This window comes from Bubalus bubalis, chromosome 9, assembly GCF_019923935.1.
Source record: "Bubalus bubalis isolate 160015118507 breed Murrah chromosome 9, NDDB_SH_1, whole genome shotgun sequence".
NCBI lineage: Eukaryota > Metazoa > Chordata > Mammalia > Artiodactyla > Bovidae > Bubalus > Bubalus bubalis.
This window is the reverse complement of record NC_059165.1, coordinates 97,619,473-97,633,509: the sequence shown is the minus strand read 5'-3', so window position 1 is coordinate 97,633,509 and position 14,037 is coordinate 97,619,473. Positions and strand designations below refer to the sequence as shown.

Here is a 14,037-nt window from a genome sequence, read left to right as displayed (position 1 = left end):
CCAAGCAACTGAGCATGCACACAGGTTGTGTCTGAAATGTCTCTGCCCAGCTATAGCCATTGGTGACCATCAGGGGACCAGTCTTAAGAGGAAGGCAAGAAGAATGAAATGGAGTCCTGTGCTTTTGTGCCTAGACCTACCTGACCTTTGAAGTCACTGTTAGAAAAGATGATAATTGTTTTTATCATTTGACCTGTTGGAGTCAAGACTTTTACCTTATTATTGATGAAAGCGGGCATTCTCACTGACAGGGCTGAAGTAATTAAAACCTTCCAAAATTGTAAATATTATAATATCATTATGCTAATTTTGCAGATGAGGAAGCTGAGCTTAGAAAGTTCAAGTAAACTGTCAAAGGTCACAGAGCTATTGTTTAGTAGAAGTAGGATTCAAATTCAGATGGTCTGATTCCAAAATTCTTACCCCCAAAAAGTATAAAAATGAGAACTTTCCTGGTCCAGTGGCTAAGATTCTGCACTCCCAATGCAGGGGACCTGGGTTCTATCCCTGGTCAAGGAACTAGATCCCACATGCTGCAACTAAGACCCGGAGCAGCCAAATAAATAAATATTTAAAAATAAAGTAAAATAAAATTTTAAAAAGAGAAACCCTAGTTTTTTAATTAAAAAAATTCTCATCCTTAGCCATTTGATCTCTGGTATTAAGTATTTCAAGAAGTTGGTCAGACTTTCTGGACTGCTCATTATTTATCTCTCCCTTTTATATTCTAGGAAGTGAAAGTCAGTCAGTCGTGTCCAACTCTTTGCAGCCCTGAACTCTTTGCAGCCCCATGGATTGTAGTCCACCTGGCTCCTCTGTCCATGGGATTCTCCAGGCAAGAATACTGAAGTGGGTTGCCATTTTCTTCTCCTGGGAATCTTCCTGACCCAGGGATTGAACCTGGGTCTCCTTCACTGCAGGCAGATTCTTTACCATCTGAGCCACCAGGGAAACTCTATATTCTAGGAATATAAGTACAAAGCAACTGAACATCAATGGAAAGATGATATTCTAGAGATTAATTTCTTCAAAGCCCCCATCATGTCCTTGTTCCTCAGGCTACAGACAAAGGGGTTCATCATAGGAGTGACCATAGTGTACACCACAGATACTATTGCACTCTTTCTGGAGGAATAAGTGGCTACAGAACTAAAGAAAGTGAAAGTGAAGTCGCTCAGTCGTGTCTGACTCTTTGTGACCCCGTTGACTGTAGCCTACCAGGCTCCTCCGACCATGGGATTCTCCAGGCAAGAATATTGGAGTAGGTTGCCATTTCCTTCTCCAGGGGAACTTCCCAACCCAGGGATTGAACCCAGAGATCAATCCTGGGTCTCCTGAATTGGAGGCAGATGCTTTAACCTCTGAGCCACCAGGGAAGCCCTAAGTTCTAGTGTATAGAACTAAGGTACACCCCAAAGCCTGTCTCATAAAACGAGGAAACAACTATTAATCGTGACTCACAGATAGAAAAATGCCTATACTTTCCACCAGTTGATGGGATTTTCAGGACAGAAGAGACAATTCGAGTATAAGAGACAATTAGAGACAATTATCCCAGAGAGAGGAATAATACCCAACAGGATGATCCCACTAAATACACAAGGATGTTATTGACAAGGATGTCGAACAGGTGAATTTGAGAATATGAGCCTGTTCACAGAAAAAGTGAATTTCCAGGTCTGGGCAGAAGGACAGCCGCAGGGCCATCAGAGTGTGGAGCAGGGTGTTGAGAACACTAATAGAGAAAGAGACCAGAGCCAGCAGCCCACAGAGCTTGGGATTCATGATGGCCTTGTACCTCAGCGGGTGACAGATGGTCACAAATCGATCATAGGCCATCATCACCAGCACTCCATTTTCCAGTCCAGCAAATGTCTGGACAAATCAGACTTGTAACTGTGTAACTGATGGATTTGCTCTGGGTCTGGATGTTCACCAGCATCTTAGGTATGATTGTGGAGGTGAAGCAGATGTCTACAAAGGACAGGTTGGAGAGGAAGAAGTACATGGGGGTGTGGAGTTGTGGGTCACAGATGATGGCCAGGGTGATGAGCAGGTTACCCAGCACAGTGACCAAGTACATGGACAGGAACAGGCAGAAAAGCAGGGGTTGCAATTCTGGATCCCCTGACAGTCCCAGAGGGAGGAATTCTGCGGTATTGGAGAGGTTTCCAGGTTTCCTGCTGTCAGTGGAGCTGATGGAAAGATGGAGACAAGAAAACAAAACTTCAGAGAAACTTCCTTAATTTTGTGTCTGTGGGACTTTTTCCTTTTTTTAAGATTTATGTATTTATGGCTGCATCGGGACCTCGTTGCTGCTCGAGGGCTTTCTCTAGCTGTGTTGAGCTGTGGCTACTCTTTACTGTGGTGTGCAGGCTTCTTACTGAGTGGCTTCTCTTGTTGCGGGGCACAGGCTGTAGGGTGCTCGGGCTTTAGTAGTTGCGGCACACAGTCTTAGTTGCTCCGAGGCATGTGAGATCTTCCCAGAGCAGGGATCGAACCCGTGTCCCCAGTATTGCCAAGTGGATTCTTAAACACTGGACTACCAGGGAATCCCCGTGTGTCTGTTTTGAAACCAAATCAGTTACAGGTCTTTTTTCCTGCTTCCTCCTCTCCCCTTTTCTCATTTTACATTTCCTCAAAATTTCCCTCCACACTGCCCCATGTCCTAAGTTTTTATAGTCCATCTACTGTTTGTCAAGTAGGGGCACTTACTTGGAAGAACAGTCATGGAATGTTGTTTTCTCCCTTAAGATGCCTCCAAGCAAATCATTCCAGTATAAAATTAGGACTGCATTCTAGGGACCTCCATGATGGTCCAGTGGCTAACACTCCATGCTCTCACTACAGGGGGCCCAGGTTCGATCCCTGGTCAGGGAACTAGATCCCACATGCTGTTTGTAAGAGTTCACAAGCCACACTAAAGAACAAAAGATCCTGCCTGCCACAACGAAGATCAAAGATCCCACATGCCCCAACAAAGACCCAGCACAGCCGAATAAATGAACAAATATTTTTTAAAAGACTGTACTCTAGAATACAGTTTGGGAAAATACAGTCTGTGGACAAAATTCTGCCTGCTGTTTGAAAGTGAAAGTGAACGTTGCTCAGTGGTGTCCGACTCTTTGTGACCCTGTGGACTAATATAGTCCATGGAATTCTCCAGGCCAGAATAGTGGAGTGGGTAGCCGTTCCCTTTTCCAGGGGATCGTCTCAACCCAGGGATTGAACCAGGGTCTTCTGCATTGCAGGCAGATTCTTTACCTGTTGAGCTACCCTGGAAGCCTCATTTTATTTATTTTAGTAATAGTAAATAAAGGTTTATTGGAACACAGTCATTCATTTATTTATTGTCCTTGGCAGGTTCCTTGCTACATCTGAGTTGACAATACTCATGTCAAAGACTATATGGCCCACAAAACCTAAAACTTTTACTATTTGGCTCTCTCTTTAAAAAAATGTGCCCACCTCTAGTCTAGAATTTGATTAAATTTAGGTTCAATTTTTGGCAAACATCCTTAAATATTTTCATTAGGAAGCACATGTCTATTTATCTTCTTATAACACTTTTGGCCTGGATCCATTAACTCACCACGAATTACTAAATGATGATATTTTAATTCTTTTTTCAATTATTGGCTGAACTGCTTCCAATAAGTATTAGAGAAACTTCCTCTAAACAAATAGGTTGATTTTTCAAGAAATTGAGTTCTTATAACAAAAGCTGAATACATCTTGATTCTTGTGTTCACTTTGCTTTTCTCCCTTGGCCTAATGCCTAGAAGGGAACTTGAGAGTGAGACAGAGTAAAAAAGGAGGGACAGGGGAAGGAGAACATCCCAAGAATAATGTCTCAAGGCTGAGAAAGGAAGGATGTACACAAATTCCCACTGGGAATCCTCTTAGTATAATGAAATAGAGGGAGGAAATCATTTAAATAAGTTATGGCATGGCTATGATATGCCATGTTATTGCAATACTATTTTAATGTTATTTCATCCTACTTTATTTTTTGAATATTCATCATATTAACTTTTTAATGTTCAAAATAAAAACATTTAAGTTAGTTCTACATGTATAAAGCTAACCTGAAAAAATATTAAAGGATAAAAGCAATTTATACACAGCTAGAGTATGGTCACAGTTATGAAAATATATAAATACCTCTTAAAATGAACAATTGTTTACTTTTATGATGTTTTATAATGTCAGATTTCAAGCATCTGGAAAAGTACAAAGAGTGACAATGAAGGGCTTAAACCTACCAGAGCTTCCTTGGTGGCTCAGCAGTAAAGAATGCCTGCAACGCAGGAGACCGCCTGCCATATAGGAGACATGGGTTCAATCCCTGGGTTGAAACTTCCAGGGAAGTTTCCCTGGAGAAGGAAATGGCAACCCACTTCAGTATTCTTGCTTGGGAAATCCCATGGACAGAGGAGTCTGGTGGACTACAGTTCATGGGGTTTCAAGAGTTGGACATGACTTAGCAACTAAACCACACCAACCATCACCACCAAACCTACCAGAAAACATATTCCAATTCAAATTCAAGTATTGTTTCATACTTCCTTCATTTTTTTTTTACAGTATTTAAAATATTTATTTGGCTGCACTGCGTCTTAGTCGCAGCACGGAGGATCTTTTTAGCTGCAGCATGCAAACTTCCATGGGGCATGTGGGATTTAGTTCCCTGACCAGGAATCAAACCTGAGCCCCATGTTCTGGAAGGGTGAAGTCTTACCCATTGGGCCACTAGGGAAGTCCTGGCCCATTTTAACCCCTGGCCCATTGATTTTAACATACAATCTAACATCAATGGGTATTTGCTGCTAAGTCACTTCAGTCGTGTCTGACTCTGTGCGACCCCATAAATGGAAGCCCACCAGGCTCCCCCGTCCCTGGGATTCTCCAGGCAAGAACACTGGAGTGGGTTGCCATTTCCTTCTCCAATGCATGAAAGTGAAAAGTGAAAGTGAAGACACTTAGTTGTGTCTGACTATCCGCGACCCCTTGGATTGCAGCCTACCAGGCTCCTCCGTCCATGCGTTAATGTCTGGTATTTGTTTTTCTCTTCTGATTCACTTCATCTATATTTAGATTTCCTACAATTTATAGTTGAAAAGGTAGGTTCATATATCCGTATGCTCTAACACACATATGTTTTCCTGAAACTGCACTGAAACCCTGCTCACTCTGAAAGCTCGTAGCTCCTGCTTCTGTCTGGGCAGTTTTCTTCTGAGCATCTAGCATGCTCTGTAATGATGTCTGCCTTTGACACAATTTTTTAAAGGTGTCTGAAGCCAATAAGGCAAAAGGTTTGCATTAATTCTGGAAGGTGGTTGGATGGCTATTTATTTTACTGCTCACTGTGCTGTTTTCATGGTTTAAAATATTTTGTAATGTCTCGCTTGGAGGTTTTCAAAGAACGACTAGAAAAGTAGACCAGTGGGTCTCAACCTTCTTGCCCAGAGTTTTCACAAGTAGGAGATGAGGACAAGACTTGAATTCTCTAAGAATGAAATCTGGAACAAGGAATGGGAAAATCAAAAAGCCGAACTCACCCCACTCCAGGCCCACTCACTACCAAAAAAATTGGTAGAGAATTATAGAACAGGTGCCAGATTTCTGAAGGGGCTCATTCATACTCAGGTGTGTTCCTGGGATTTAGGAGATCAGAGCCAGAAATGATGAAAGCTGAAGGCAAACTGGATGAAAGTGGGAAGATAAATATACCAAAGTCAAAAACTTGTCAGATCAGATCAGATCAGATCAGTCGCTCAGTCGTGTCTGACTCTTTGCAACCCCATGAATCACAGCACACCAGGCCTCCCTGTCCATCATCAACTCCCGGAGTTCACTCAGACTCATATGCATGGAGTCAGTGATGCCATCCAGCCATCTCATCTTCTGTCGTCCCCTTCTCCTCTTGCCCCCAATCCCTCCCAGCATCAGAGTCTTTTCCAATGAGTCAACTCTTCGCATGAGGTGGCCAAAGTACTGGAGTTTCAGCTTTAGCATCATTCCTTCCAAAGAACACCTAGGACTGATCTCCTTTAGAATGGACTGGTTGGATCTCCTTGCAGTCCAAGGGACTCTCAAGAGTCTTCTCCAACACTACAGTTCAAAAGCATCAATTCTTCGGTGCTCAGCCTTCTTCACAGTCCAACTCTCACATCCATACATGACCACTGGAAAAACCATAGCCTTGACTAGACGAAACTTTGTTGGCAAAGTAATGTCTCTGCTTTTGAATATGCTATCTAGGTTGGTCATAACTTTCCTTCCAAGGAGTAAGTATCTTTTAATTTCATGGCCGCAGTCACCATCTGTAGTGATTTTGGAGCCCAGAAAAATAAAGTCTGACACTGTTTCCCCATCTATTTCCCATGAAGTGATGGGACCGGATGCCATGATCTTCATTTTCTGAATGTTGAGCTTTAAGCCAACTTTTTCACTCTCCACTTTCACCTTCATCAAGAGGCTTTTTAGTTCCTCTTCACTTTCTGCCATAAGGGTGGTGTCATCTGCATCTCTGAGGTTATTGATATTTCTCCCGGCAATCTTGATTCCAGTTTGTGTTTCTTCCAGTCCAGCGTTTCTCGTGATGTACTCTGCATATAAGTTAAACAAACAGGGTGACAATATACAGCCTTGACGAACTCCTTTTCCTATTTGGAACCAGTCTGTTGTTCCATGTCCAGTTCTAACTGTTGCTTCTTGACCCGCATGCAAATTTCTCAAGAGGCAGATCAGGTGGTCTGGTATTCCCATCTCTTTCAGAATTTTCCACAGTTTATTGTGATCCACACAGTCAAAGGTTTTGGCATAGTCAATAAAGCAGAAATAGATGTTTTTCTGGAATCCTCTTGCTTTTTCCATGATCTAGTGGATGTTGGAAATTTGATCTCTGGTTCCTCTGCCTTTTCAAAATCCAGCTTGCACATCTGGAAGTTCACGGTTCACATATTGCTGAAGCCTGGCTTGGAGAATTTTGAGCATTACTTTGGTAGCGTGTGAGATGAGTGCAATTGTGCAGTAGTTTGAGCATTTTTTGGCATTGCCTTTCTTTGGAATTGGAATGAAAACTCACCTTTTCCAGTCCTGTGGCCACTGCTGAGTTTTCCAAATTTGCTGGCATATTGAGTGCAGCACTTTCACAGCATCATCTTCCAGGATTTGAAATAGCTCAACTGGAATTCCATCACCTCCACTAGCTTAGTTCCTTTCTAAGGCCTACTTGACTTCACATTCCAGGATGTCTGGCTCTAGATGAGTGATCAAACCACTGTGATTATATTGGTCATGAAGATCTTTTTTGTACAGTTCTTCTGTGTATTTCTGACACCTCTTCTTAGTATCTTCTGCTTCTGTTAGGTCCACACCACTTCTGTCCTTTATCAAGCCCATCTTTGCATGAAATGCTCCCTTGGTATCTCTAATTTTCTTGAACATATCGCTAGTCTTTCCCATTCTGTTGTTTTCCTCTATTTCTTTGCATTGATCACTGAAGAAGGCTTTCTTATCTCTCCTTGCTATTCTTTGGAACTCTGCATTCAGATGCTTATATCTTTCCTTTTCTCCTTTGCTTTTTGCTTCTCTTCTCTTCACAGCTATTTGTAAGGCTTCCCCAGACAGCCATTTTGCTTTTTGGCATTTCTTTTCCATGGGGATGGTCTTGATCCCTGTCTCCTGTACAATGTCATGAACCTCATTCCATAGTTCATCAGGCACTCTATCTATCAGATCTAGGCCCTTAAATCTATTTCTCACTTCCACTGTATAATCATAAGGGATTTGATTTACGTCATACCTGAATGGTCTAGTGGTTTTCCCTACTTTCTTCAATTTAAGTCTGAATTTGGCAATAAGGAGTTCATGATCTGAGCCACAGTCAGCTCCGGATCTTGTTTTTCTGACTGTGTAGAGCTTCTATATCTTTGGCTGCAAAGAATATAATCAATCCGATTTCAGTGTTGACCATCTGGTGATGTCCATGTGTGGAGTCTTCTCTTGTATTGTTGACCCAGCACAGCCAAAAATAAATAAATAAAATTGTTAAAAAAAACTCTTCAATTTCTCACTGCATTTATTGCGCACTTCAGATTACCTTGGGGCTATCAATGTACTCATCTACCTTTCCTCTGGATACTGAAGGATGGAGACGGAAGATCTGCCCCCACAAAGGGTAGATGGCCTAAGTAAGGCAACTGGCTCCAGGGCAAGAGGGATCATCCCAGGAGACTCAAGTGCGCTGTTTCCTGAGCTGAGTAGTGCTGTTCACAGGTGAACTGTCTGCAGTCTCTGTGGCCCAGAGGAATGTGTGTGTGTGTGTGAGGGGGGGGAGGGTGGGGGGGGAGGCTGGTGGTGCTCAATTTTCAAAGCTCCTCATTAGCCAAATGTGTACCATCATTTCTTCCCTTAGGCAGTTCAAATCCTTAAGGAGCACAGATCTTAGAAGGGAGAACTCCTGCATGGCTGACTTCCTGACCCTGAGAGGACAGACAGGTATATGTCATTTCCCCCCTACATTTCCTCTAACCTCCAGGGCTTCTCATTCTTGAATCTTGGGTCTAACCTGAAGGGAACTGATGGGCTTCTCCATAGACTAATTCCCAGCCTTCTATGAGCCAAAATCACTAAAGGACTAGAGAATCAGAGTGCCTTAGTCCCTACAGGGACAGAGACTCAGTGATGGATAGAATGTGTCATGGGATCTTTAAAAAGTCACAAGAAAATTTTCTGCTTTTTTAATTAAAGTCTGCATGTATGAGGTTAGTATCATTGTAGGAAAGAAGTAGCAAGGTTGGGACTTTCCAGGTGGTCCAATGATTAAGAATCTGCCTGCCAACGCAGGGGACACAGGTTCAATCGTGGTCTGGGAAATTCCACATGCCACAGAGCAACTAAGCCCAAGAGCCAAAACTACTGAGTCTGCACTCTAGAGCCCAGGTGCTGCAACTACTGAAGCCTGTATGCCTAGAGTCCATGCTCTGCAATAAGAGAAGCCACCACAGTGAGGAGCCTGCACTCCACAATGAAGAGTAGCCCCTGCTTGCTGCAACTAGAGAAAGTCCACACACAGCAATGAAGACAAAAGAAAGTAGCAAGGAAACAAATTTAATAGTTACTTAAGCTTTTCAAGGTTGCCTGAAAAATAGGCGTAAGCCAGCAATCTTAAAAAAAATCACAGTGGCTCTTCCCTGGTGGTCCAGTGGTTAACATTCCATGATTCCAATGCAGAGGGCTCGGGTTCAATCCCTATTCAGGGGACTAAGAACCCACATGCCACAAGGAAGGGTCAAAAAAATCATAAGAAAAAGCACTAATTATGAAGGAAGTGACCAATAAACTGACTGCATTAATATTGGGAAACTCTCAGGGATAAGACGATGCTGTGAAAATGCTGCATTCAATATGCCAGCAAATTTGGAAAACTCAGCATTGGCTACAGGACTGGAAAAGGTCAGTTTTCATTCCAATCCCAAAGAAAGGCAATGCCAAAAAATGCTCAAACTACCGCACAATTGCACTCATCTCACATGCTAGCAAAGTAATGCTGAAAATTCTCCAAGCCAGATTTCAACAGTACGTGAACCGAGAACTTCCAGATGGTCAAGCTGGATGTAGAAAAAGCAGAGGAACCAGAAATCAAATTGCCAACATCCACTGGATCATAGAAAAAGCAAGAGAATTCTAGAAAAACTACTTCTGCTTCATTGACTACACTAAAGCCTTTGACTGTGTGGATCACAACAAACTGTGGAAAATTCTTCAAGAGATGGAAATACCAGACCACCTAGCCTGCCTGCTGAGAAATCTGTATGCAGGTCAAGAAGCAACAGTTAGAACATTACCTGGAACAATGGACTGGTTCCAAGTTGGGAAAGGAGTACATCAAGGCTGTATATTGTCACCCTATTTATTTAACTTATATGCAGAGTACATCATGAGAAATGCTGAACTGGATGAAGCATGAGTTGGAATCAAGATTGCCGAGAGAAATATCAATAACCTCAGATATGAAGATGATACCACCCTTATGGCAGAAAGCAAAGAGGAACTAAAGAGCCTCTTGATGAAGGTCAAAGAGGAGAGTGAAAGAGTTGACTTAAAACTCAACACTCAAAAAACTAAGATCATGGCATCTGATCCCATCACTTCATGGCAAACAGATGGGGAAATGATGTAAACAGTGATAGACTTTATTTTGTGGGGCTCTAAAATCACTGCAGATGGTGACTGCAGCCAAGAAATTAAAAGACACTTGCTACTTGCAAGAGCTATGACAAACCTAGACAGCATTAGTAAAAGCAGAGACATTACTTTGCCAACAAAGGTCCATCTAATCAAAGCTATGGTTTTTCCAGTAGTCATGTATGGATGTGAGAGCTGGACTATAAAGAAAGCTGAGTGCCAAAGAATTGATGCTTTTGAACTGTGGTACTGGAGAAGACTCTTGAGGGTCCCTTGCACAGCAAGGAGATCACACCAATCAATTCTGAAGGAAATCAGTCCTGAATATTCATTAGAAGGACTGATCCTGCAGCTGAAATTCCAATACTTTGGCCACCTGATGCGAAGAACTACTCGTTGGAAAAGACCCTCCTGCTGGGAAATATTGAAGGCAGGAGAAGGGGATGACAGAGGATGAGATGGTTGGATGGCATCACCAATTCAATGGACATGAATTTGAGCAATCTCCAGGAGTTGGTGATGGACAGGGAAGCCTGGCTTGCTGCAGTCCATGGGGTTGGAAAGAGTTGGACATGACTGAGTGAACTGAACTGAGAGATATGTGTGTTAGTTGCTCAGTTGTGTCTCTTTGTGACCCATACTGTAGCCCATGAGGCTCCTCTGTCCATGGAATTCTTCAGACAAAAATACTGGCTGCTGCTGCTAAGTCGCTTCAGTCAGGTCCGACTCTGTGCGACCCCACAGACGGCAGCCCACCAGGCTCCTCTGTCCACAGGATTCTCCAGGCAAGAATACTGGAGTGGGTTGCCATTTCCTTCTCCAGGGGATCTTCCTGACCCAGGGGTTGAACCCAAGTCTCTAGCATCTCCTGCATTGGCAGGTGGATTCTTTACCATTGCACCATCTGGGAAGTCCTTCTCTAGTGTAAAAGTAGTTCAATATAGAAGTTTTTAAAACTGAGAAAAACCAAAATATGGCCCTACATACTCATCAAAATGATCCAAATAAAAGAGACAATGTGAAATATTGGCAAGAGAGCAGGAATGAAATTTTGTGCAATTATTTTGGAAAACTGCATAGTAGTTGTGAAATAAATATTACCATCAGTTCAGTTTAGTTCAGTCACTCGTTGTGTCTGACTCCTTGCCATACCTAATCCTTAATACATACCCAACAAAAATATGTAGTTGTGAATCAAAAGACATGTGTAAGAATGTACATTGCAGAACTATTTGTAAAATATCCCACTATAAACAGATAAAATGTCCAAAACAGTTGAACAATATAGTGTACAAATTCATTCTATGGAAAACTATAGAACAATGAAAATAAACTCTGGCTAGATACAACAGCAAAAATGTATCTCAAAAATGTAATGCTGAGCAGAAGCCAGGCACAAATGACAACATGTGATATCAGGCACAAGAGTACACGTAACTTCAAGTCAATGAATTGTATACTTTGAATGGGTGAACTTTTTGGTATGTGAATTATAGCTCAACAAATTTGTTTTTAAAATACATGTTTCTAGGGTATTCCCTGGGCGTCCAGTGGTTAGGACTCTGTGCTTCACTGCCAGGGCCTGGTTTCTTGTTCTTTTTTTAGGGCCTGGTTTTGATCCCTGGCCAAGGAACTAAGATCCTGCAAGCTGCACAGTGCAGTCAAAAAAAAAAAAAAAAAGACACAAATGAACTTACTTAGAAAACATAAACAGAGTCAGACATAGAAAACAAACTCATGGCTACTGAATGGGAAAAGGGGGTGAGGAAGGAATAAATTAGTATACTGGGGTTAGCAGATACAAACTACTATATATATAAACAAGAAGGTCCTACTGTATAGTACAGGGAACTATATTCAATGTCCTGTAATAATTCATTGGAAAAGACCCTGACTGGGAAAGACTGAAGGCAGGAGGAGAAGGGGATGACAGAGGATGAGATGGTTGTATGGCATCACTGATTCAATGGACATGGGTTTGGGTGGACTCCGGGAGTTGGTAATGGATAGGGAGGCCTGGCAAAGAGTCAGATACGACTGAGCGACTGAATTGAACTTAATACACCATAATGGAAAGGAATATGAAAAAGAATATGTGTGTATATATATATGTATGTATGTATGGGCTTCCTTGGTGGCTCAGTAGTAAAGAATCCACTTGCCAATGCAGGAGACTCGGGTTCGATCCCTTGATCAGGAAGATCCCCTGGAGAAGGAAATGCCAACCCACTCCAGTATTCTTGCTTGGGAAAGCCCGTGGACAGAGGAGCCTGGTGGGCTACAGTCAGACACGCAGAGTCAGATGTGACTTAGCGACTGAACAACAACATACATATATATGTATTACTGAGTCACTTTGCTGAACACCCAAAACAACACTGTAAATCAACTGTACTTCAATTTTAAAAAAAAATTAAAAATGCATGATTCCATAGAGTACCTACATTCTGATGGCAGGAATCAGAGTTATTAGTAGTGCCCATAATATTCTATTATCTTGATCAGAGCTTGCAATAGTTAATACTGAGGTATTCTGCTGTTGTTCAGTCACTAAGTTGTGTCTGACTCTCTGTGACGCCATGGACTGCAGCACACCAGGATGCCAGGCCTCCCTGTCCCAGAGGTATTTTACCTTGTAAAGATTCGTGCATTTGTTCATTCTCATATATGTTAAATGTATAAACAAAATGTGTTGGAAAAGTTCATAATTCCAAAGAGAATTGAACCATCTGCAGTCTTCATGGGAAGACTCACTACAGACCTTGTGCAGGACGTGATAGGAGACAAGAAATGTAGAGGTACACAGGTGATTTGTAAGCACAACTTAAGAGCTTTATCTAATAGGCAAACATCTATTAAGGGGCTTCCTCTTAATAGTGATTGCAGGTAAAGAATCCACCTGCAATCCTGGAGACCTAGGTTCGATCCCTGGGTTGGGAAGATCCCCTAGAGAAAAGAATGGCTACTATTCTAGTATTCTTGCCTGGAGAATATCATGGACAGAGGAATCTGGTGGACTACAGTCCATGGGTTTGCAAAGAGCTGGACATGACTAAGTGACTAAGCATGCACACAAATATCTATCAAACCTATATCCCCATACTAAATAGTTTTTTAATTTTGTTACCATATGTAAAAGTTATTTTTAAAAACTGACCATCTGTGGACTATATTGGTTAGTTATTACAGCAACTGGGAGAAAAACAACAACAACAACAACAACTCCCTACCACCACCACAGAGTCCATAGGGTTGCAAAGAGTTGGACATGACTGAAGTAACCTAGCACACATCACCACCACCACTACCATCACCACCACACACACACACACACACACACACACACACACACACACACACACACACACACGGGAAACAAAAGAACAAATACACAGAAAACATGGTGGCTTAAAACATTAGGTTTTTATTTTTCTCAAGTAACAAGTCTTGAAGATATTAAAACATTATCTTTCAGCATTACTACATATTCTCTAAGGGATAATGAATGAATAAAAAAATTCTCACAATCATTGCATAACTTAGGCTTCTCCCATATACGCATTATTCAGAGGCTTTCTCACATTATTCAAAACCAGTTCTTTCCACTTAGCATTTTGTTGTATGTCTTAAAGATTGAGAGTTCCCTGAAAGCTACTTTACATGGATGTCATCAAAAGGGACTTATTGAGCATGAGTTCTCTCGTGACACTGAAAGGGTAAGGGTTTAGTGAAACTGAGCCCACAGATCTTGCAATTATAGAGTTTTTCTCCAGTATGTATTCTTTTGTGCACAGTGAGATTACACTTTACACTGAAGGATTTTCCACATTGATTACACTCATA

The 14,037-nt window shown here is 41.9% G+C and overlaps 1 pseudogene; it reads right to left on the bottom strand.

The window, feature by feature from the left end:
- Positions 1–992: 992 nt before the first annotated feature.
- On the bottom strand, positions 993–4,772 carry LOC112587077 (annotated as a pseudogene).
- Between the last annotated feature and the right edge of the window lie 9,265 nt (positions 4,773–14,037).